A 26,948-nucleotide genomic window follows, 5' to 3' on the forward strand; every position below is an offset into this window, starting at 1 on the left:
TAGACAGTAGTCTAGTTTCATTCTCTTACAAGTAGCTGTCCAATTTTCCCAATACCATTTATTGAAGAGACTGTCCTTTCCCGATTGCATATTCATTTCTCTTTTATCGTATGTTAATTGGCCATATATATGTGGGTTTATTTCTGGGCTCTCTACTCTGTTCCATTGATCTATGTGTGTGTTCTTGTGCCAATACCATACTGTTTTGATTACTGGAACTTTGTAATATAAATTGAAGTTGAGGAACATGACACCTCCAGCTTTTTCCTTCTTTCTCAAGATTCCTTTGGCTATTCAATGTCTTCTGTGGTTTCATATAAATTTTAGGATTATTTGCTCTAGCTCATTGAAAATTGGTATTTTGATAGGGATTGCATTGAATCTGTAAATTGCTCTGGGCAGGATGGCCATTTAGACAATATTAGTTCTTATACATGAGCACAGGATAGATTTCCATTATTAGTGCCCTCTTTAAGTTCTCTCATGAGTGTCTAATAGATTTCAGAGTACAGGTTTTTTGCCAACTTGGTTAGGTTTATTCCTAGATATTTTATTATTTTGATTCAATTGTAAATGGAATTGTTTTCTTGATTTCTTTTTCTGTTAGTTTGTTGTTAGTATATAGGAATGCAGATTTCTGTATATTGATTTTGTATCCTGTGAGTTTGCTGAATCCAGTTATTAGTTCTGATAGTTTTTTGGTGCAGTCTTTAGGGTTTCCTAAATATAGTATCATGTCATCTGTAAATAGTGGGAGTTTTACTTCTTCCTTACCAGTTTGGATGCCTTCATCTTTCTTTCTTGTCTCTTTGCCATGGCTAGAACTTCCAGTATTATGTTGTATAATAGTAGTGAGAGTGGGTATCCTTGTCTTGTTCCTGATTTTAGAGAAAAAGCTCTTGGCTTTTACCATTAAGTATGATGTTAGCTGTGGGTTTATCATATGTGGCCTTCATTATGTTAAGGTATGTTCTCTCTATACCCATTTTGTTGAGAGTTTTTGTCATGAATGGATGTTGAATTTTGTCAAATGCTTTTTCAACATCTACTGAGATGATCTTATGATTATTATCTTTCCTTTTGTTAATGTTATATCACAGTGATTGATTTTATCGGTATTGTACCATCTTTTCTTCCCTGGAATAATCCTACTTGGTCATGATGGATGATTCTTTTGATATATTTTTGAATTTGGTTTGCTAATATTTTATGGAGGATTTTGTGTCTATGTTCAACTATGCAATTTTCTTCTTTTGTATTTTCTTTGTGTGGTTTTGGTATTAGAGTGATGCCATGTTCTTAAGGATTCATCATGTTCTTAAGGATTCATGAATGGAAAACTGACCAGTCACAGGGCTAAACCAGCAAAAATCAGAGAATTTAAAGTGATAGTTGAGAAAGTATGTGGGGAGCATTACAGAAGAGGGCAGCGAGGTGGTGCAGGCTTAGGATTAGCTGGGGCAACCAAGGGCATTTACTGCTTGATTTTGGCTGACATAGCAAGCACAGAATGACCAAAGTCAAGGACAGGAGAGGGAGGCAGGGGCTTAAGAGATACTGCTGTACAAATCTCCAGGCAGCTACTGACAGGGAGATCAAGACATGCTTTTACTGATAAGAAGAGCTAATGCAAAGGTCAAAACTTTGATCATGAGTAATTTTAATTACTCAGATATTGATCAGAACACCTGGGAACCAACTACAGAAAGGAGAGTTTTAGAATAGGGCTGGATTTGTTAGATTCACATTGGGGGATCTCACTGCTCCTCTTAGGCTGTGGTCAGTTGCTATTCCTGTGCATCCTAGGAAAAAAGCCAATTATGATAATTGGGTAGACTTTGGGCATTGGCAGTGAGCACAATATTATTAGACTTTAAATGCTAAGTGGAAGAAACATTATAAGGAGTTGATTTTGAAGGAACATGCGGAAAGCCCTAACTACCTTTGATGGAGATTTTATAATGTAAAGGGGAAGATGGAAAGAGTATTTAAAGGTGAATTGAAGTGCTGCTTCAAAATCAATAATGAAAGTGAAACCTCCTTGCTGATCTCAGACCAGTAATGCAGTCTCAGGGTGAGAGCTGCCCCTGTATATCAAGTGCTGCTCTGACTTTTGAAAAATTGCCTTTTGTGACTTTATACATATCTGATTGAGTAAATGGGTTATTCAGACATTGGTCTCAGTAGTAGTGCCATATCAACAGAGATCCTAATTTAAGTCCTTAAGACTTTGTAATGCACCTACAACCAGGCTTTCTTCTCCAAGGCTTCCCTTCTCTCCAATATATCTTCTGCAAAGGCACAAAAAGTTATTTCTAAAAGACAGGTTAAAGAGTTCCACTCCTTTGTTGAACTCTCCTTGTCTTGTACGGGCAAGACGATTCTCTAAAATTTGTTCTTCACTTATTTCTTTGATCTCAATATTTGCTGCCCTGCCCTTATGTGAATCCTGCAGTTTAGCCATACCAAATTCATTTAACTTTGGAATTAAAAAAATTTTTTTTTACTTTTCACTCTGGAGTAATCTTAGATTTACAGAAAATTTGCAAAGATAGAATAGAGTTTACTGCTCATTTTTCTCCAATATATAGCATCTCACATACCATGGTATATCTGTCAAAACCAAGAAACAAATATTGGTCCATTCTTAATGATTAAACTATATACTTCATGAAGATTTCACCCGTTTTTCCCCTAACGTTTTTTTTTGTTGTTGTTGTTGTTCCAGGATCCTGTCGAAGATGTTGCATTCTATTTAACCATCACATGTCCTTAGTCTCCTGTGGTATGTAACACTTTCTCAGCTTTTCCTTGTTCTGTATGATCTTGAGAATTTTGAGGAGTATTGGTCAGGTATTTTGTAGAACACCTATCAGTTGGGTTTGTTTGATGATTTTCCTCATGGTTATGACTGGAGTGTGGGTTTTTATGAAGGGTATCACAGAAGTGACTGTGCCTTCTCATCACATATCAAGGGGGACATGCTATCAACATCAATTATCACTGTGATATGAACCTTGACTTCTCAGGTAAGGTAGTTTTTGCCAAGTTTCTGCACTGTAAAGTTACTAGCTTTCCTTTTCTACCTCTGTTCTTTGGAAATGAGTCACTAAGTCAGCCCACACTCAAGGGTGAAGAGAGGTTTGATGTCTACCCCCAGGAGGGAACAGTATCAATATATGTTATTTGAAATTTCTCTGGCAACTTACCTGCATTCCCACATTTATTTATCTGTGTATGTATCTATCTAATCATTTATTTATATTAACATGATTTTGTGTATACTCATTTTATATTTTGTATTATCATCCAGTACTAAATTTTTTATTTTATTGCTCACTGTGTTTCAGCTTTGGCCATTGGAGCTTGATATGGTTGGTTCAAACTCTTTAATACATGGATTATTGAGGACTCTTTAGTTACCAGTAATGAAACCAACTGAGGCTTAAGTCAAAAAGGGGAAATTTATGATAAGGACATAGAGTATCTCTAAGAAACTTGAAGTTAGATTATATCTGGTTCTCAAAAGAACTGAAATGGGTATTTGGAAGATGGTCAGAACCCCTATTTCTCTCTTCTTTTTTACTGTCTGTATCTTGTTCACTTTTTTCTTCCTCTGCTACCTCAGGCCACTTGGTTGGATGAACAGGTGTTTGGCTGTGGTGTGACTTATGAAGTACAAACTTAGCTCAGGGGGTTCACATGTGTTTCAGTGTCATAGAGTAAGGAGACGTTTTCCAGAGAAGGGTGGACTGTTTTGAACTTGTCAGATATTGCTAAGGGCCCACCTTAGACATATGTGGCCTTAAGAATGCTGCTTTCTTTTTCTCAAATGTACTTTTATCTTTGGTCTGCACAGAAAGCTCCTTGTCAAGCATTATTTCTAGGGCAACGCTCTGCCCAATACTTTTCTTAGTTATACTCTTATGCGATCACCTACATCATTTATTATTAAGAAATATTACTTATACAGTATCTATTCACATATTTTTACCTCAAAATTGTAAGCCTCTTGAAGTTTTCATGTATAGTTCATCTTATCTCTAAGACCTAATATAGTCTCATACATTATAGGTTTCAATAAATAGTTTTAAATGAATAAAGGAACAATTATTAGGATATGTATTAAATTATGATAGGGCTAAAGGGACTGAAATTACAGTGCAAAGTTAATAAACTCTAGTTAAAAACACATTAATGCTTGCTGGTAAAACAGTTAAAGAGATAATTTTCTCTCTGACACTCCCCACAAAGAAAGCCTTAGAAAATAGGAAGCATAAAAAGAAAACCACAACTCTTCATTGATGGTAAGAATTGGAAAGATTTAAAGGCAAATATGCTTTTGAACAAATTTTTAAGAGATAACTGTAAGTGAAAGAAAAAAACTATTAATTTTCAGGGCCTAATTCAATCAGCAAGAAAGGATTTCTCAGATGTATTTGTAGGAGACAGACGGTAAAGAGAAAATTGGTTTGCTGAAAAATGAGAATGGGGAATTAGAGACATAGGCTAAGCAAAGGGAAATGTGTTCAACAGCTGCATTTTACTTTGGTTTTTACAGATCTAAGGGGAGATAAGAAATTGCTTAGAATAGAAACCATTGCTCTGTTTTAAAGTAGACAAGCCACAGCTGAGGATGAGTAGATAACAAAGAGGAGGAGGGCAGTTGAAGGAAACACAAATTCAAACTCAATCAACTGTGTCTAGGCTCATGGAATTCATAATTGAGGCCCTCAGGTCACACTTGGTCTTGCCTGGGTTCTGAATTTTCCACCACTTAACAATAATCCAGTGTGGTTTTAGGAACCCTACTTAGAATTCTTAACCTCCTCTTATTTACTTAGGACTACAATGTTGTACTGGAAAGAGTTGTGAGTCAGAACTGGAATTGTAACCTTGGGTTGGAGATATGATTTGGAATTACAGTAGCATGTCGTTTTAAGTTAAAACTTGGACAGTGGAGTAAGTCAACGAAATCCTATGCAGTAAAATAAGTAATAGGCTAAGAAAGAATTAAGGAAAATAACTGAATTTGAGGAATAGGAAGAGGCAGAAGGGATCCAAATAAGATAAGAGGAAAATAAGGAATGTGGTTCACAAAGCAGGAGGGAAGAGATGGTTTCAGGTAGGAGAACATGGCCAACAGGAGCGGATGCTACAGGGATTAAAGAAGATTGGGGTTTGAAAGAGTTCTTTGAATATTGCTTTATCCATTTATGGGTTGTTATTTTGGATTATCTCTTCAATAGATCCATGACTTTCCTTTGATTTTCTTTCTTTCTTTTTACTATTTTTGAAATAGCTTGCATTTTCTAAGGCCTAAACAACAATACTTTTGGTATGGAGTCACTCTAATAGCACTATCTTATATTTTTAAATTTTGCAACATATTTTTGCTACTTAGATTTTCCTAAATATTACTACCAACTGCATCTTAAGAAGATAAGTTGGTGATATTTTATATTATCCCTGCTCCAAAAAACATTGCTGTTGGTGATAGTTATTTAGAATGATGACTTTTGAACTAGAGAGGCAATCTGAATTTTGGATAGAGATAAATTTTGATTTAAATCTCATTTCTCTCATTTCAGTTTTGTATGTTCTTGGGCAAGTCATTTAATCTGAGGCTTATTTTTCTCATTTTGTACATCTATAATATGAGTCTAATAATATCTATGCCATAGAATGGCTTTGACCATATGTGTGAAAATGAGGGTACTGCTGAAACTATTAGTTTCTTTGTTGCAGTGTAAGTTTATATGTAACTATATTTAATGCAAATGAGATGACTTTTGAACAGATTAATTTTCTCTAAGTTAAAAAGGTCAGTGGCCCTAGAAGTCAGTGTCTTTCCTTATGCTTACCTTAGCCCAGAGCAGTTCCTGTACTGAAACAATTGTTGTGAATAAATACCAATTTAAGGTCTCTTTGGGACTACCACAGAAAAAAAATTGTATTCCCAATTACACTTACATGAATACCTTAGACTCCCTCAGTTAGGCAGTCTCTTGCTCCATAGTTACTCTACTAAAATCATTGAACACCAGAAACTGAAATGTCTTTGAACTGTCATTTCTCCAAGGTTCCAGGAAGTAGTGGATAGACTGGATTGTTTAGGCAAATAAATATGATTTGGCTTCTATTGCCTCAGGCTTTACAAATTTCACCATCTGTCACTATCAGAGTAAACCTGTCAATCATCTTCAAGGGAAGGAAGGTCAACAGAGACCTCCTTCAGCAGAGCCTTTACCCTAGTGACATATATCTGAGCCTCGATCATTGACTTTTTTCTTACTCTACATTCACACCAGATACCAGAATGTCGACTGCAGTTAATGATGGATTTCTTCATTTATTTTATTATCTCAGATTTGGTGACCTGCTGCCAGGAGGACTGTATGTTATTTTATACTAGTATCTCTTATAGAAAACCTTCTGTAACCTAATTGCCCAACTGTGTCTCTCCCCTCCAAAAAGCTTGGTTCAGTGCCTCTGAGTCTCCTGTACATACCCCAGCACAGCACTTATTGATCCCATTGTATTTCACACATTTCCATGTCTCTCCCATCTACTAGCCTTGTCAGTCTTGATGGAAGGTGTTGCCTTTTTGACCTGTGTCTGTATCCCTATGTCCAAAGTAACTGGGATGCAGTATGCATATATCGATTATCAGTTGAATGATTTAGCAGATGGACTGAGTCATTGTTTGAATTCTTTTCCTATGATATTTGACATTTCTGATTCCACAAATTCTCATTTTTGAACTAGACTTCAAAAGGAATACTTCATCCCTCTTTCTGTTGGTTCAGTAGTGGCCTTTACTTTATTTCCATTTTCGGCATATTCTGGAAACACATGCTCACTTTCATGTATTACTCTGAAACTATTTTAGGATATTTGTTTACTGGAATCATTAGGGACTTTGACCAGTTTCTATAAGAATACACTTGGAAACAGGACAACTGAAGATTGAAGATCCAGCACAAATGGTAACTACCTTCTTCTATAAAATTTTTCTTGACTTTCTAGGTAATGATATATCCCTAGAACTTTATTCATCCCCTTTCATTGAACTCAGCTTGTCATGGTTTAATTCATCGACTTACAGGGAAGACACAGACTGGAAGCTCCCCAAGGGTAACATCTTTGTTTCTTCTTCATGTTTTGTTCCTTATGCCTGGCTGAGTATCACCTTCCAAGACTTTGCACATATTGTTCCTTCTGAATAGAACACTCTCTCTGCAATTACAACCTCTTGCCCTATTTCTATAGCAGTATAAACTCACATACTTCACTTGGTAACCCCTAAATATCCTTTCTACATTCAGAAATGTTCTATAACTGCGTCCAACTCCTCACCCCACATGGTCATATCTTTTATATTGCATTTAACATTTTCACTTTGTTTTCCATACTAGCCTGTGAGCATTTTAAGGTCAAGAACTGTCCTATTCTCCTTTATGTCTCCCATGCCTAATGTAAGTCTGAATGTAGTAGATGATGAGTACAAATATTTTTAAAGTAACTCTACCTCTCTGCCATTCTTCTAGGCATGTTTCCAGTGAACTATTGGCCAAGGAGTGATTCCTCCAGCCAATTTTGCATACTGGTGCTCTTCTCATATCTATACCTAACTTCATTAAATGAGCTCATTGCTATGGAAATTTCTGGGGAATCTTTATCACTATTGTTTGGGGTTAGGATTCAGCTAATATTAATGGGAACATAACAGATACCTGTTACATGACTGTATTTCAAGAGAAAGCCTATTAATTTTAGCATTTTCTCTGGTGGAGAAGCTGCTATGTAGATTGGTCTTTCTGTGAGGGGATGAGTTGGCTCACAGAGATTTAGTTCCAGAGAGTATGAGTTACAAAGGTGCAACTGTAAGATGCCATGCAGACTGTGTCTCCTGTGCAAATGTTTCTGCTGGTGACGGCCTGACTGATGGCCTTCTGAGAAGTATCAGATGTTACCTGTGTTACAAGCAGAAGCTTTTAAAGAGGAATGATAAGTGTTATTTTCTGTTGATCCTGTTTCCTTATAAGCAAGTTCTCCACCAAATGACACAACCAAGATGCCCTTGTATTCAGTTGCCATTATTGTTTAGATGAGCACTACAGGGAAAATATTAAGTAGCAGTGGTTCAAAGTTGGGAGCCTAATTAGCAGTGTTGATTGAGTATAGTTGTGAGTGAATATACTTTTCACAGTCATCTCCTCCATGACATTTTCTATGCCAGCCTACCTTGAGCTCTCCCCTTTCTTTTCTTCTTCCCTCCCCTCACTTCCCTTCCCTCCCTTTATCCTCATACCTATCTTTTCTAAGTTTCTAGTATGTGTAGATCTTCTATCAACACTGGAGATAGAAACATTAAAACTTGAACCCTATCTTCAAAAATTTCCAGTGAAGAGTCATGTAAGTAAACAAACAATTTCAACATAGCTCAAGAAATTTTGATAGAGATATGTAGGAAACATTATCTTAGGATGAAAATATAATTCAACCCATCTGAGGAGGAGAAAGATGGACAGTATTCCCCTACCAAAAAACACAATACAACTAAAAAACAAGGCTTCTTAATGGAAGAGATCAAATAGTAGTTCACTAGGGTTGAGGAAGTAGGGCCTCTCAAGAAGAAATCTTATTTTCCTATAGGGAATCATGTAGGCTTTCAAGGAAATTATAGATATGTGCTATCCAATATGGTGGTCAATAACTACATGTGGCAATTTAAATAGAAATGAATTAATGTTAAAATTAAAAATTCACTTTTTCAGTTACACAATCCACATTACAAATGCTTAGTAGCCACATGCTTCTAGTGGCTATCACATTGGACAATACAGATATAGAGCATTTGTAACATCATAGAAAATTCTGTCAGATAGCACTGGTCAAAATTTTAATAATTGTGGTAGGGTTAGAGGGTACATTTTGAAGAAATGGCTCATAATTAAAACTGCTGTATGAAAAAGAAACTAAAATAAATTGAGATAATTAAATTAATAGCTGTCATTGATTAAATACCTACTGTGTTTTAGTTGGTTATATCTGATACTCATAAGTATTTCCACTGGTGACAATGGACACTGAAGTTCAGAGAGCATAAATACCTTTTCCAAGGTCACTTAGCTAGTGAATGGTTTGAAGCAGAAGACTGAGCCCAAAGAGAATGGATGTTTAAGAAGTGTGATTGTGTCCATTAGGTAGTGGGGAACAAATCCAAGTTCTAAGCAGCGGGGTGACAGGGTGGACATTGCACTTTCCATTCTTGTGGTGGTGGTGGGTTGGTGGCCTGCCTTTGGCCAGTGGAAGAATACCATCAGATGTCTGAGATTAGACCTGAGACTACTGTAGAGTTCACTGCATTCTCTGTAAAACCCAGCCCAGGAATGTTGCCTTTCTCTTGATTATAGTAAAAGAAAAGCTAGAATGTGGGCATACCAGGGAAATATTGTAGATTATCCCATAGGCAGGAGTGGGGTACAGGCAACTCATGTCTCAGGAAATGTAGTAACCCAATTCATTTATGGCTTATAAAATAATTTTATGCTTGTATATATTTATAATTATCACATCTCCACACCCACCCACCTTTCCATATATATGTATATAGTCTCATAACAACCACTAATGTTGAAAAGCAGAGGTTTTATTTTAACATGTAAATGTAGTAGATATTTAGTTTTTTTAGGTTTTTCGTTTCATTAATTCATTCAACACATATTAATGAAGGCCTCCTGTGCTAGGTACTAGCGATGCAATGAAAATTTAGTTTATGTTCTAGTGGAAGATACAGAAATTATGTAATTCCAATAATGGCTAAGTGTTGCAGTGACAATCTGTTCCCTTGCTGAAGCACAAACCTGAATGTTGGGCTGTGAGTTTCTAAGTGAATGATGTCAGTCTGTCACATTTCAGGGCAGCTTAGTTCTCTCCTCCTCCTTATATACTTTTAAATTCTCCTAAGGTTGTAAAAATGTTTTAATTATGAATTATTGCTGATGAGGGAGAGATTAAAATTTAGTAAATGTTGAAAACTGTGGTTAAAATTGGAAACTATGCCAGGGAACTCATTATTCTCAACATAAATATAATTTCAGATAAAGGAGAGAGTTTGAAAATAATCTACAGGTACCCCCCATTTTCCAAAAGTTCACGCAATGCTGTTTCATTCTTAAGAAAGATCTACATTAGTACATGTTTTAGCTAATGCAAGAAATCTGAAGGTCTTTGTTTTTATGGAAAAGGTAAAAAGCGAAAATAGTGTTCAGCATTTGTTTTGCAGTGAATCATTACAGAGGCAGGGCACCCAGGGCAGCGAAAGTGGCACCACCCAGCTCCTTCCCTGGGAATTACTCTCAGCATCAAGCTGCCATAGCTGTCACTGTGTCTGTGAGTATCTGTGCTTTATTTTGATTTACACTGTGCATCCATTAGCAAGATGGGTCCTGAGGTATCAGAAAAGTCTAAGGGAGGTTATTTTTTAGGTCTAGGAATGCTCAAAATATTTTCCATAGAAATTGATGGCAATTGATTCTTTATGCCATTTCAACTTCTGAAGATTTCATAGGAATGCTCTGCTGTGTCTGATAGTGGAGGAAAACTGTGTTTATAAATATACAGTTCATGAAGGTTCTGGGGTATAAGTACATATGACTCTCAAGATAGTGTCAAGGGTCTACTGTACGAAAGGCAAATAGAGAGCTACTCTTCTTGGTCCTCTGAAAACAAGCTGCACATGATGTCACAGTAGAAATATAATGATGGTGATGGATTTTACTCTTGGGGTTGTCTAGACACTATTGGCCTAAATATACTATATGAGAATTTCTTCTCTGGGTCTTCCCAGCTGTTTGGGTATTTACCTAAAGACATGGGTATGTTACGGATAAACCTGAAAAACCTGGACTGCATCACTGACGGAAGAACCAAGCGGCACTCAGAGGTCTTGGAGGGTGGAGGTTTACTTTACACCGGTGGGCTCAGAGGGGAGTCGTCTCCCAAGGTCTGAGCCCCAAACAAAGGCAAGGGGAGCATTATGTATCTTTCTGCTTCCGTATCTGCAACATTTCCACGTGCACAGCAAGCAAGGGGGAGTGAGTTTAGGGAGCGAGTGCCTGGTGAAGCGGGAGTGAAGGGGAGGGGAAACAGGAGTTTCTGTTGTCTTTGCTGAAGAGAAGCAGAAGGGAGCCACCTGGACTAGATTGCTGACCTTCTAAATATTTCCCTATCAGGTACAGGTCCTTTTTAATACTAGTCACTGAGTTTTAGAGGATTTTGTTACAAAGCAATAATAAATTAAAGTACATTTTTTAGAATAAATAATAGTTTTTGCTGATTCTGTTATTCAGATACTGGGCAGGAGTCTAGTAAAGTCAATATGTACTATTAGGTCAACCATTTCCCAGATAACAAGTATTAACTCTGGAAGGAATATCTTAAAAGAGAAAAAGAAAATCATGCAAAGGAACTTGAGAACTATGAAAAGCAGAGACATACCAGAGGCATACCAGGAACATACCAGAGCCCTTGGAATAAGGGTCAGCATTGGGTGAATTTCACATTTTTATGGCTTTTAGCAGTAAGAGCATGCCTCAATCTGTGCTGTGTAGGACAGTGAAAAATAACACTCTTGCTGGCTTCAGGATCAAGGAGGCAGAGTTCAGAGCAACTACAGATACTAGAAAATGAGGGGGAATCCTGGAAAGAAGAGGACCAGAGAAGGGGGACTCACAGTGTGGGGTCCTAACTCAGCACAAATCTATGGCTGACCCTGAAGCAGATATGTGCAGGACATAGCTAATTAAGGCTAAAGAAGGAGACAGAGTTTGCAGTTTGAGTCCTGCCAAGATAATTGGCTGCCAGCACACACACACACACACACACACACACACACACACACACACACACACACACACAGACACACACACACACACACACACACACACACAGACACATATCCTACACTCTTCAGAGAATATAACAGAACCAGATGTCTTATTGCCACAGGCAGAGGTTGACTCCAGTCTTCAGTTCTTGTGGTGATGGAGAAGATGATTCTCTCCAGCCCACTCACGGCCAACAACATGAGACAAGAGGCTGCAGGAAGAAGCCAAAGAAGTTTATTGGCAGGCAGATATGGTCTGCAGGCGGACTGGGCCATCACAAGAGGCAGCCCTTAAGAACAGGCAGTCTCTCACTTTTATCATCCTTTAACAGGGTGGGGACCACTTTACTTTTCCATTTACTCCTTGTGACTAATCCCTCATTACTCATGTTCCTTTTCATGATCCAGTCTGTTTTAATTAGATTCATGAATTTTTTTGTGCTTAAACTTGAGAAGTTGATGAGCCTATAATGAGGCTTAGGGCTACCTGAAGTCAGGTTTTCTTATAAGTGCACATGCTTGAGCTGGGGAAAGTACCTTTCTGGGGTTTGTGGTCCTTATCTGGTAGTTTTCTGACCACAGACTGCTGGGTGACTATCTCTGATTGGACCAGCAAGTGAACAGCTGCCTTTTGAAAGCTCCCAGCAATTTTTGCAACTCAGAAATCCTCAACCTTTTCCTGTCCAGTACCCGCTGCTCATGTCAACCTGCTAGCTCCTCTATCATAACAAATTATTCATAATTCCAGAACACAATTTGAAATCACCTGATATATTAAAAAATAGTAAAACATGATTCTGCAGATAATAAAAGAACCAATTAAAGCTGAGATGACTCAGATATTGGGATTAGCAGACAAGGATTTCAAACTCGCTGTTATGGATTGAATTGTATTTCCCCAAAGAGATATGTCGAAGTCCTAACCCCTAGAACCTAAAAATGTGACCTTATTTGGAGATAGGATCTATTTAGATATAAATCAAGTAAAATGAGGTCATTAGCGTGTGCCATAATTCAGTATGACTGATGTTCTTGCTATAAAAAGAAGAAACTTGGACACTGACAGATGTGTACACAGAGAGGACACCCTGTAAACAGGAAGGCAGAGATTGAGGTGATGTATCTGTAAGCCAAGGGATGCCAAAAATGCCAGCCAATCACCAGAAGCTAGGGTAGAAGCAGGGAGCAGGGCCTCCCTCACAGCTCCTAGATGAAACCAGTCCCACTGACATCTTGAGCTGTGAGAGAATACATTTCCATTGTTTAAGCCACTTAGTTTGTTGTGCTTTGTTACAGCAGCCATAGGAAAGTAATACATTTGCTGTTATAACTGTGCTCAAAGATGTAAAAGAAAATGTCCTGTGAATGAAAAGATAGGAAATCTCAGCAGAGAAATAAGCACTATCAGATAAGAATCAAAGAGAAGAACTGAAAAAATACAGGATTCGAAACAAGGAATTTGCTGGATAAGATTAATAAAAGAATGGAGGTGACAAAAATTCAATGAATTTGAAGCTATAATAGTAGAAAGTGTCCAGTATGCTGAAAAGAGAAAACAAAATTAAATTTCTAATGAAGAAAGCATTGGGGACAGTTGTGGCATGTCTAGGGTCTAACTTATATGTAAACAGGAGTTTCAGAAAGAGAGAACAGATGGGGCAGAAATAATATCTGAAGAAACAACTACTGATAATTTCTTATGTTTGATGAAAGGCATACAAGAAGCTCAGTGAATCTGTATAATAAATACACACATACAAAAAAACCTAGTCACATCATGTATAAATTCATACAATGAAATATAAAGAAAACATTTTGAAAACAGCCAGAGAGAAAAATTACACATTACGCTCAGGGAATGAGTAGATCAAATGATGACTGACTTCTCATCAGAACCAATGGATGCCATAAGACAGTGGAACACATCCTTAAATGATTGAGAGAAAGAAAAAAAACTAAACTAGAAGATACGTTTGATAATATTCTTAAGAATCAAAGCCAATAAATACATTTTCAGATTTAAAAAACCAAGACTATTTACCACTAGTCCAGCACTTAAAGAAATGTTAAAGGAATTTCTTCACAGGGAAGGAAAATTATGCTAGATGAGGACACATGTCTTTAGGAAGTAATCAAGAGTATCAGAAGAGGTAAATATGTGAATAAAAATGAAAGACTATTTTTTTCCTTTTGATGAATTTAGATTATATAAAATTGCATAACAAAATTGACCACATTCTACTGTTGGCTTATAAAATTTGTAATGTAATACATACAAAAGCTATAACATAAAGAGAGAGGTTGTAAATAAAACTGTATGTTTGAAGTTTTCTACATTTGATGTAAAATGATACAAAATTAACTTTATGTGGACTAGGAAAAGGTAAGGATGTACAGAATAATCTCTTTGCATATTACAGAATAATGCAAAGAAGTGTAGCTAAGGTCAATAAGTATATTAAAATTCTAAAAGCTATTTACATTATCAAAAGTAAGGCAGCAAAGTAGTAACAGTAGAAAAATACAACAAAGAAAACAGAGAAAATAAATAGAAAACCATGACTAAATCAAACTACTCCAAATTATTTATTACCATTATTGAGTGGTAATGAACTCAGCACTCCAATAAAATGGCAGAGATTGCCAGAGTGGATAAAAAAAGCAAGACCTAACTATATTCTACCCACAAGAAATACATTTTTAAATGTAAAGATATGGTAAATTAAAGTAAATGGATATATCTCAAAAACAGTAAGCTTAAGAGGGCTGAAGTGGCTTTATTACTACCACATACAATAATCTTGAAACAAAGTGTATTAGCAGAGATCAAAGGAGATACAATGAATAAAGAATTCATGTCAGGAAGACATAATAATTGTGAAATATATGTACCCTTCAACAGAACTTTGAAATGCATGAAGCGAAATTGTTAGGATTAAAAGGAAAAATAGACAATTACACAGTTATTACTGGAGATTCAAGATCCTGTTCTCAGCAGTTGATAGAATTATTATACCAAAATAATCAGCAGTCCATACACCAAAACAGAGCCTATAATAGGCCATAAAAACAGTATCACAGTATCAATTACATTTAAAAATTATTAAAACATAGATGTCACAAAATAAATTACCATCAGTAAAATAAGATATTTAGAATACTCCCAAATATTGGCACATTAAGCAGTGATCTTGTAAATAATTAATGGATAAAAGAAAAAAAATCACAAGGAAAATTAGAAAACAGTTTGAACTGAAAGGTAATAAAAACACAGTATATCACATTTTGTGGTATATAGCTAATCAGGCTTTAGAGGGAAATATAAATCTAAAATGCTTACATTAGAAATTTGGAGAGAAATCTATAGTTTTAAATGCTTATATGACATAAAAAGATCTGTAATAAGTGATGTAAAGGCCCACCTTAAGAGCTAGAAAAAAACAGGGACAAAGTAAACTCAAAATAGATAGGAAGAAGGAAATAATGAGAATACAGGTAAATGAAATCCAAAGCAAGCAATAGATAAAATCAACAAAATTGAATCTTTTGCATTTGCTACTCATTGTTAGAACTTATTCATGCAGTCTTGCCTGGCACTAGAATCTCCCTGGGAAGAGAGGATCTCCGGGCTCCCAGAGTCTGAGAACAAGGGAGAACTTCGAAGGGCAGAAATGGTGCTGGGTAGACGTATGTGTATGTGGGGAGCAGCCGGTTCAGTCACAAACGTCAGCAGCACAAAGACTGTTTTGAAATGTACTCCACCTCTAGCCCATTGTTAGGCAGATAGAAATCACTGACAACTTAATGAGTGGCTACATAATAATAATAAATAGGATTGTTTCAATTCTCCTACTGGATGTGTCACCCTGGAAGAAATGAACAAGACAAAACTTATGGGCCTGTGAAACCGGGTGTGTGTGTTTAACTGACTGTGGGTTTCAAACTTTGCTCTTCTGTTCACTCCTAATGTTCTTTGCTTTCAAAGTGGTTGATATAATTTAACAAGAGATGTGACATTTCTATTACCAAGAAATGTTAAATGGAAAGATATTCTGGGAAATAGACTCTCCATAGGTAATCAAAATTACATGAACCAAAGATGGCCAAGTCACTAATTATAAAAAAGGAATATAATTTGATCCAAATATATTACTTTGTAATTGGAAAATACAGACTGTGGTAAGTTTTAGTAAAATCATCCTAGTTTTTAAGATGATGTATCCATGGAACAGTCATTTGTAAAAAATTTCATTAGGACTTTTTCATTTTCCAGAAAACCACTCACTACAAAATAATAGGTTCTCATTTTGATCAATGAAATATTTCAGTTGTAATAGGACATGTGTTTCGTTGTGTAAGTTGGAGACATTGAGAGAAAGTGGCAGGTGATTTCTGACTTAAAAAAAAGTTATTGGTAGGAACACTTAACATGAGATCCACCCTCTTAACAAATCTTGAAGTGTACAATACAGTATTGTTATTTATAGGTACATTGTTGTATAGCCAACCTCTAGAACTTATTCAGCTTGCATAATTGAAACTTTATGTTCAGTGAATAGCGAGTCCCCATTTCACCCCTTTCCCCATGACACTGGTCTTGACAATGATTTTGTTGATATGACACCAAAACATTCAAGAAAAGCAAAAATAGTGGGACTACTTCAAACTAAAAAAGCTTCTGCACAGCAAAGAAAACAGCAGAGTAAGAAGGGAGGCCATGGAATGGGAGAAATATTTGCCAACAATACATCAGATAAGGGACGCAGGGATACATGAACATCTTCCTCTCATTTTAATTTAATTATACACATATTTAATGGATATTAATTATGGGCCAACAACTGCAGTTTTCAGGGTGCTAGAGTTAGAGTACCAAATAAGGCACAGAACATTCCAGTAAGGGAGATGTATACAAATGACTCTATAATAGAGAGGGGTGAGAAATAAGACTAGAACATTGAAAAAATATATTGCATAAATAGAATAGTTGATTATATATATATATATATATTTTGTCCAAAAGAGAAGAGTTATACAAAGCTTCTAAGCAGAAGTGACATAGAAAGTGAATTCTGAAGGATTATCATGTGGCTTTCATGTTGTACAGGGGCTTCTAAGGCAGATAGAAAAAGCATTTGCAAAGGCACAAAGATGTGAAACTGCAAGGCATCTTCAGGAAAGAGCTGGTTGTTCAATGTGGGTGTATGAGTATGTAGAGGGAGAAAGACACCAGAAGAGAGGTTTACAAACAAGCTTGAATGCCATTCTGCATAATTTGGACTTCATTCTAAAGACAGTATAGAAGGAACAATTGCAACATGAAAAGTGATACTGCCAGCTTATTATTTTAGAAGTATTAAACTGACCACCATGTGGAGGATGGAGGATGGAGGCCAAGAGGCAGTTAGGAGGCTGTCATCACAATCAGGATTCAACATGATGGAGCTGAACTAGAGCAGCTGCAAGACTGAGATAGTTTTGCAAGTCCTTTTAGCAGTAAGTGTGAGAGTTGAAATGTTGGCTGATTGTTTTGGGTAGAGGGTGGTGAGATATTAGATATGTTCTAAATTGGGGTGTCTGTGCAGATATTAGTATTGTAATCTGGAATACACCCAGGAGAAAGAGAAGTTCAGAAGGATCAATGAAAATTAATGTTTGAGATTGTGTGTTTGAAAGCAAGACATGCAAGTGAAATATGGAATAGGTAGCTGGATTTTAAGAAAGATGTTACATCTAGGAATATTGGTATGAAAATCTAAGATGTTATTATTGTCTTCTGACTCCATAGTAATTGTAGGTGAATAGCTTTTGCAATTAGATAGATTTGAACTTATATCCCAGTATTACCACTCATTACTGGGTTGAATATAGGAAAATAATACTCACTATCACATTTATGGAGTACGTATAATAATACCCAGTTCAAAGAATTTTGGAAATTAAAATGTATAATGTGCACAAACTGTCCAAAGGTATATGATATACTCAGAAATACTTTCTTATCTGTTGCTTTCTAAATGTAATTACAAGCTGAAGGGAAAGAATGTCTGAGTGTTTCTTTAAAAGAATAGCCTAAAACTGTGTTATATATAAAGAAGTGAAATATTTTATGAATGCCTTACAAAGGCCCTGAAGATCATCATTACTAGTGACATCTGTGGTGTTCATTTTTCATTGCTCAGGAAAAGACCTTGTTGAATAAATGATATGCACTTGATTTCTGTACCTTCTTGCTAGCAAAATATTAAGACAAAAGGAATAGAAACAAATATTTTTGAGCAGTTACTCAACAGCATGCTTATTATATGCTTTATCTCATTGCATCTTCTCAGTAATCTCATTATTCACAAGGCTTTGCAGATGCATCCTCAGAGGGACACAGAGATTATTTAAGTTTCTCAAACGCACACATTTTTTGTGGTAGCTTTGAGCTTAAGTTCTAGGCAATGCCAACGTCCATATTCTTTTCACCATGACAAAGTGACTTCTGCTTTTTAAAAATAAACAAATTTTAATAATTCAAAGCAGCAATCTTCATGTATACATACAGTATTGTGGAATCTGCTTAAAAAACAGTTTGATTTTTGGCAAAAATGAAGCCAGATATTGTCCAAGGCAGCAAATGAGAGTGATTGCTGAATGTGAGTGGTGCTGCTGTAGCTGAAAAGGGGCAAGAGAAGGATTTTAGCAACAGTGGGTCTCTAGCTGGACCTTGGAGAAAGGACAGGATTCGGATATATGAGAAGGGGAGCCAGGGCCCTTTGAGTTTAGGGAAATATGAGATGGATCTTACATTATCGTGTTTCCAGGTATGGTAATGTTGCTTTGTAGCTAGCCTTGACTAAAGGAAGCCAGGGATAGAAATACCACTGTTTGCTTTTTCCTCAGGCATATGAAATATGTTGTGTGCTTAACATATAGTGCTAGCTTTTGTCTAGTTGTCAGCAGTTTCCAGATGGTAATATTAAATATTACGAGTGGAGGAAGCATTTTAAGTACAACAAATAACACTTAATACAGTATCCGTAAGGATAAAGAAATGCAAAGATTTGCTCTACTGCTTTTAAAAGTCATACAGTTACCTGGAGGACAGAGTTAAGTTTTTAGCAGAAAAGGTGACAGGAAAAAAAAAATTACTCAAAAGCAAATTGAGGACAATGCAACCAAGGTTGCTTCCTGAAGTCATTAGAGGTGTATATAAAAGAAAAGACAATTTTACAAAGATAAGGAAATGGCATTAGTGTTTTCTGATACAGAGTCATCAAAATCTATTTAGTTTTTATGGCCAGATAAAGTTTCTGACCTTACAGAAGACTTCAAAGACAGATAAGTGGGTAGATAAAACATCCCAGTGGAATTTAATTAAAGCTATAATGAACATTGGTTTTGTGTTATCTAGATGAATTTTTAGACTCTCACAATTTATGTAACACTGGGACATTTCACTACAGTCAAGTTCATGCATTTGTCTGTGAGACGTTTGCTGATGGTGTGTCCAAAAAGTCAAATAAATATTTGGATCTGTTTAGAAGTGATGGCCTTTACATTCCTTGAGAACATAGTGGTGGAAAATGAACTAGAGATAAGGTTAACAGAATTACAAAGGCTAAAAATCATAAGAGTATTATTTTTATAATGGCTCTAATTTATTGTTTATAATGTGCCTGGGACAGCATGTTCTTTAACTCAATTATTCTTTATAATAATCCTATGAGGTAGGTAGATACTATTATTATTTCCTTTCATAAATGGAAAAACTGAGGTCTAAAATAGTAATAACCTTATCTGAGAACTTTGTAAGGGGAAGAGCTGAGATTCTAATCCATGTTTGGGTAACTTGGCAATAATCAACCCTTAACTACTCTGCCATACTGGTCATAGACTCTCTGCTAGATGTAATCTAGTTCTATTCGGTAGGCAGCAGTGAAGTAGAGGATAGAGCACTGGACGCAGAATTATAAACCAGTATTTAAATTCTAGTTTTGCTGCTTACTGGTTGGGTAACCATCAACTGGACTGGACTGCTTGTTCAGGGTGGCTCAAATACATGTCTAGTGGTTGATGCTGACTCTTAGCTGGGAGCTCAACTAGAGTTCATTCATACACCTTTGACTTTAAAGACTGTATTTAGTTTCTGAAATGTCAATTCCCTCTGTTCTGCTTGTCAAACTTCTATTTATTCCTTAAAATCTGTGTCCTAAGCCTTCGTTCCCAAACCACCAGGTTGACTTGGACTCACCACCCATGTGCTCCTTGCATAAGTTGTTCATCTGTGTGTCATACCTCTCATTCTTTGATATTGAAAGTATTGAATTAGAGTTCAGTCTATCCCAATAGCCTATAAGGTCAACTGTTGAACCCAAAATTTTGTGTGTTTTTTTCCCTTTAGAGACTAGGTATTTTCAGAGTAGATGCCTAATAGATGCTGATGAATGAATGCTGTACTTGATGATGCTCCACTAAAGTACAGGTGCAGTTTGTTTATTGTGCTCCCCTTTATTATGCTTTGCAGATATTGCACTTTTTAAGAATTGAAGGTTTGTGGCAAACCTGCATTGAACAAGTCTACCAGTGCCATTTTTCAACAGCATTTGTGCACTTTGTATCTCTGTGGCACTTTTTAGTAATTCTTGCAATGTTTTAAACTTCACAATCATTATTATATCTGTTATGGTTTTCTGTGATTAGTCATTTTAGAGTTACTATTGAAATTGTTTTGCTGTGCTATGAACTGTGCCCATATATTAACCTAAACTTAGTGATACATATGTGTGTTCTGACTGCTCCATTGACCCCCATCTATTCCTCTCTTTCCTTCTCTTTGAGCCTTCCGATTCCCTGAGACACTATATTGAAATCAGGCCAATTAATAACCCTACAATGGCCTTTAAATATTCAAATGAAAAGAACACTTTGTGCATCTCTCACTTTAAATCAAAAGCTAGAAACTATTTAATTTAGTGAGGAAGATTTGTTAAAAGCCAAGATGACCCAAATGATAGACCTGTTGCACCAAACAGCCAAGTGTGAAGGCAAAGGAAAAATTGTTGAAGGAAATTATAAGTGTTCCCTCAGTGAACACACAAATGGAAGGAAAATGAAACAGCCTATTGATGATGTGGAGGAAGTTTTAGGGGTCTAGAAAGAAGATCAAACCAGCTACAGCATTCTCAAAAGCCAAAGCCTAGTCCAGAGCAAGGTTCTAACTCTCCTTAATTCTTTGAAGGCTGAGAGAGGTAATGAAGATTCAGAAGAAAAGTTTGAAGCTAGTGGAGGGTGGTTCATGAGATTTAAGGAAAGAAGCCACTGCCATAACAGAGAAGTGCAAGGTGAGGCAACAGTGCTGATGTGGAAGCTATAGCAGGTTATCCAGAAGATCTGGCTAAGGTAATTAATGAAGGTGGTTACACTAACCAATTTTTAAAGTAAATGAAACAGCCTTTTATTGGAAAAAGATGCCACCTAGGATTTCCTAGTTAGGAAAAAGTCAGTGCATTGCTTAAAACTTTCAAAGGATGGGCTGACTTTCTTGTTAGGGGCTAATGCTACTGTTGACTTTAAGTTGAAGCCAATGCTCAGTTTACCACTCCAAAAATCCTAGGGCCCTTAAGAATTATGTTAAGTCTACTCTGCCTGTTTTCTATACATGGAACAACAAAGCTTGCATAAGAGCACATCTGTTTGTAACATGGTTTACTGAATATTTTAAGTCCACTGTTGAGACTACTGCTCAGAAAACAAGATTACTTTCAAAGATTACCACCCATTGAGAATGTACCTGGTCACCCAAGAGCTCTGACAGAGATGGTCAATGACATTGATGTTGTTTTCAGGACTGCTAAATTGACATCCATTATGCAGCCTGTGGGTCATCGAGTAACTTGGACTTTCAAATCTTACTATTGAAGAAATACATTTCATAAGGCTATAGCTCTTATAGATAGTGATTTCCCTGATGGATCTGGGCAAAATAAATGGAAAAACTTCTGGAAAGGGTTCACCATTCTAGATGCCACTAAGAACATTTGCAATTTATGATAAAATGTCAAATATTAACATTAATTAGCAGGAGTTTGAAAGAACTCTTGATTCTGATCCTTATGGATGACTTTGATGCAAGATGTCAGTGGAGGAAGATGTACAGATCTGGTGGAAATAGCAAGAGAACTGGAATTAGAAGTGGAGACTGAGGATATGACTGAATGGCTGCATCTCATGATCGAACCTGAATGGATGAGGAGCTGCTTCTTACGGATAAGCAAAGAAAGTGGTTTCTTTAGATGGAATTTACTCCTGGTGAAGATGCTGTGAAGATTGCTGAAGTAACAACAAAAGATTTTGAATATCCGAATAAGCTTAGTTGATAAAGCAGTGTCAGGGTTTGAGAGAATTGACTTCAAATTGTAAGAAGTTCTATTGTGGATAAAATGCTATCAAACAGCATCACATGCTACAGAGAAATCATTTGTGAAAGGAAAAGTCAATTGATGTGGCAAACTTTACTGTTGTCTTATTTTAAGAAATTGTCACACCACCCCAGCCCTCAGCAGCCACCGCCCTGATCCGTCAGCAGCCATTCACCTTGAGGCGAGAACCTTCACTCTGGGAAGAGATTGTGTACTGGGAGCTCAGATGATGGCCGGCACTTTTTAGCAATAAAGCATTTTTTAAATTATGGTATGTGTATAGATTTTTAGTGTCTAATTCTGTTGCACACTTAATAGACTACAGTATAGTGTAAACATAATGTGTCTATGCACTGGGAAACCAAAAAATTCATTTAACCTGCTTTAGTATAATATTCGCTTTATTATAGTGGTCTGGAACATAGCCTATAATATCTTCAAGGAATGCTTTTATTTTTAAAAGGGCTTATTTGTACAGCTGTTACCCTATCTATCCAAGCAAAATCATTGAATCAAGTCAGAGGATGAGGCACAATGTCACAAAATTGCCTCATTAAAGCAGGATGGGATGTAAGTCTCTTCATATTTTACTTTTCCACTAAAGGACATATTGACATTAATATGATTTGTTTCCCCATAAGCCTATGAATGCTTAATAATAATTCCAAATGGAGATTGTTTTCTTTATCAGAGAGACACAGCTGTATGAACAATACAAGGCAGCATAGCAGAGTTGGTTATATACAATATTTAATAGTTTTAAGAATTATATCCAACTAGGTTTTTTAGAGACAATGGTGTTTTTCTTTATCCCTCAAAATATTTACTTAAATATATGCCCAATGATCAATTCATCATCCACTCATTCATTCACTACAAAAACATTCATTGGACACTATGTACTAAATACTGAGGATAGAGATTAAGATAAATAATACCAATTCTTTTTGAAAACATGCTTGATTGTGGTTAGTAACCAAATATCTAAACAGTGTAAAAATGGAAGATAAATGAAATAATGGAGGTAGTAGTATAAATGAAATAAATTACACAAATGAGACATGGTTCTGCTATAAATCTTGGCAACTGGGGCATTGTTGTGGAATTAGCATAGATTCAACAGGAAGAACAGGGAGGAAGTAAAGAAAAGTTCCCTTTTAGAAAAGACTTTTGGAATACACAGTGATACCCATGATTCTACTGCTGTCAGGCAAGTTCACAGCTTTGCTTAGAGGCCAACCCTTTCTACCTGCATCCAAGCAGGCCACATCTTTGGAAACTGGTCCATGAATTTTATGTAAACCCAGATGTTGTGCCAGTAGGAGCATATTGCAATAGGAATTCACATTTTATCTTAAATTGACACACAATGGCAGCAAATACCATAATTTGCATTCTGGTTGTAAAACCAAGCCAGTACTGATTTGAGACAATAGTTTCGGATCTCTATGTGGATGCACAGAGTCCCTGCCCATACAAATGAGCATAACTGCTGTGGGCAATCTTTAGTGACTAATATTGCCTCTTTTCAGATTCTGAACAGAGTTTTCTTGTTCATTGTTTCTTTTCTGATTTTGGAACATTATGTAGCATCACAAGCCCCTTCCAGCTGCAGAGAATCAAAGCACAGTTAATCAAGTAGAAAATTAACACACAGATTCACAAAATAAGTCCTAACATCCAAACAAACAAACAAAACAAAGTTATACATATACCAGAATTTGAAGACATTTTTCTCCTAGACTAGAATGAACTGACATTGTCCTCTCTTATGTTATTGCTCTCTTAAAAAGCAACAATGCAATAACAAAACCTAAAAAAGCAAAAACAAAAGAACCCAACCCTACAGTGATATTTCCTAGTATAATTCAATGAATATGTCTTATTTGTTGAGACTGATAATAGCCATTATGACTAAGAATATACATAGAACTATCCTTACGGCACTCGAGGAAACTGCTGCTGCCTTTCCCAGTGGTCCCCATCTGGAATCATTGGTAAGTCTGCCCATACAGCTCATCTTGTCTTTAGTTGGTCCTGATCAGTGTGGAAATAGATTTTAGTTTCTCAGCAGCCTCCGGCCATTCTTATGGTAGAATATGCAATTATTGTATTGCCCAGAGTTTTATAACATGGGTTTCAACAGGCAAGATCAGAGTGACAAGGAAAGTTAGTTTCCTAAACCACTCATGAGTCCTCCTGCCACCCCCTGCCCTGTACAAATTACTTCTGCCTTAACTTCTCTGCCTAGCACTCAAGAGTATCTCCTGTCTTCCCCACTTATGCCTCTTATGCCTGTGGAAACCAGAGCTGAGTTCCCTAAGCCACGTGGGCTTCACCTCGAATCAGCCTGGCTTTCTCTCCACCATCTACTGGAACCTCTTCTCATGTGGCCTTGAGTCCTTACTGCTAGTTTGCCTGCTCTGTTTGGGATGGTGACTCAAGTTCAGTTACCTTTGGAAGTGCTAATGGTCTCTTGACAACACTGTTGAGAACAGTGCTCTGACTTAGATACTACCTGGCCAGATGTGCTGAGCCTCGCTCCCTGACTCCCCAAAAAGAGGAGCAGTCCTACAGGTTCCCTTCCCACAAACCCCAGAGTCCAGTCTATGTGCCTATCTTAAGATACCTATCTTGAGATAATCCTCTTTGGGGACCTTGCACTCTGCTCTCCAATCACTTCCCCTCTCTCCCAGTCCTTGTTATAAACATCTGATGTCCTTAAAGCCAGACAGTGTTAACCAGTTGACTTTCATCACCAGTTCTGATTTTCTTTCTATAATCACCTTAAATGTTATGTGAAGAGCATGAACTTTGGAGTCAGTAATACCTGCGTTCATATCCTAGAATTCTATAACATATTTTATTATACATATCCTTGGAAAGTTTTTTTTGTCTTGTCTTAGTAGCAACTTCCTTATCAGTCAAATGGAAAAATTGTATTTCTAGATTAGACCAGCAGGCAGATCAGTTTTGCTGAATGATTATGTCTTTGCTGAATAAAATAGAGTTTATAGGTTGTTTGGTACCACATAGGTCCAGTTAGCCGTAGTTACCAATTGTTTATGTATCTCTTCTTCAAACAAAAGTAACAATCCTAGAACCTCAGAATTGGAAATAGGTTTAAACGACATTGCAACTCAAAACCAATTCAGTGTATGAACCCTAATTGCAACCTTCCTATCAAGTGTCCATCAGCTACGTCATCAGGACACTCATTACAATTTGAAAAGTTTGTTCATCTTGAGTCAGAATCTGCCTTCCTGATTGGAAAATTTTTCTTATACTTATTTATATTGTGTTTATCAGTTTATTTTTAAAACTGCTTTCTACCCAATTTTCCACTTCCTTTTGTTTATTATGTGTGAATTAGGCAAACCTAGATTGGAAATAGTGTTCTCCTCAGAAGTCACTCTTGATTGCCTGTTGAATTTGCTATTTGTATTTATCACTTTAAGAACCATGTGAACTATTCTCGGGAGTAGGGAAAAAAATAATCATCAAAAACTATGCTTTAAACATTCAATATACAAAGCCATCTGCTATACCCAGAAGAGACAGGATTGATGGACAGGACATGGGGAATTACTCTTTCATAAATGAATCCCAAAAGAGTAGAACAAATCACTTCCAATGAGCAATCACCTTATCTGCGGTTTCCTGATGGGATCTGGCAAGTTTGTTTTGCCATGACTCTAAGAGCTGAGGGATTTGTTAGGCGGTCATTGAAATTGTCAATCAAAATCTAATACAAATGGATGACCTTATAGAGAAGCAAAGGAAAGAGGATAACATTAATAGAATTTTAAAACTCTAGAATATTATATTGAGCAGCAATTTTATGAGTGTAAGTTTAATTAATGTATATGAAAGCTTTATAAATAAATCTTGCTTCTTTGCTCTTGAATGTTTTCCCTGGCAGGGAGCTCAATCCCTCATAAGTATGCAGATTCACTGAGTATCACTCTGATTATACTAGTTTTTCTTTTGTTGAACCTGTTATGTAGCTCTCTACTTCCTTTTTTTAGATCTGTTTCTTTGTACTAGGTCATTCATTCATGCATTATGTATTTTTTTGTTAAAAAAGTATTTGTTTGGTGCCTGTTCGGTGCAAACCTTGTCCTAAGTCCTAACGATACAATAACAAACAGAACAGTGCTGGCTTCTGCTGTGATAAGACTTAGGGTATATGAGCTGGAATCAACAATAATTGGAAAATCACATAGTATGTCCAAAATTTCAAACTTTAATAACTGCTGTGATGTAGAATGACAGGGGTTTTTGAGATCGTATAATAAGGCAAACTGATCAATGCTGATGGTAATAGTAGTTATAGAAGTGTGGTGATGAACAAGACACTTTGAAAGTGATATTCAAATTGAGGAAGAATAAATTGTTGTTAACTTAAGCAAGAGGTGGGAGTAGGATAGTGCAGAGCCCTTCTCAGCAGGGAATGACCTGTGAGAAGAGTTTGAATTGGGCAAGGTGAGGGCAAGATTAATCACCCTTAGCCATGACAGGACCCTGCTACTCTTTTAAATCGTCTTTGTCTGTACATCTCTGTGTCCTTCTGCCATTTCTCAAATACATGAGTTCCAGAACTCCCACCCCTCTTTCTGTTCCTCTTTGCTGATGCTCCAGGTGTCTTT

The sequence above is a fragment of the Manis javanica genome, chromosome 11 (genome assembly GCF_040802235.1).
Source record: "Manis javanica isolate MJ-LG chromosome 11, MJ_LKY, whole genome shotgun sequence".
NCBI lineage: Eukaryota > Metazoa > Chordata > Mammalia > Pholidota > Manidae > Manis > Manis javanica.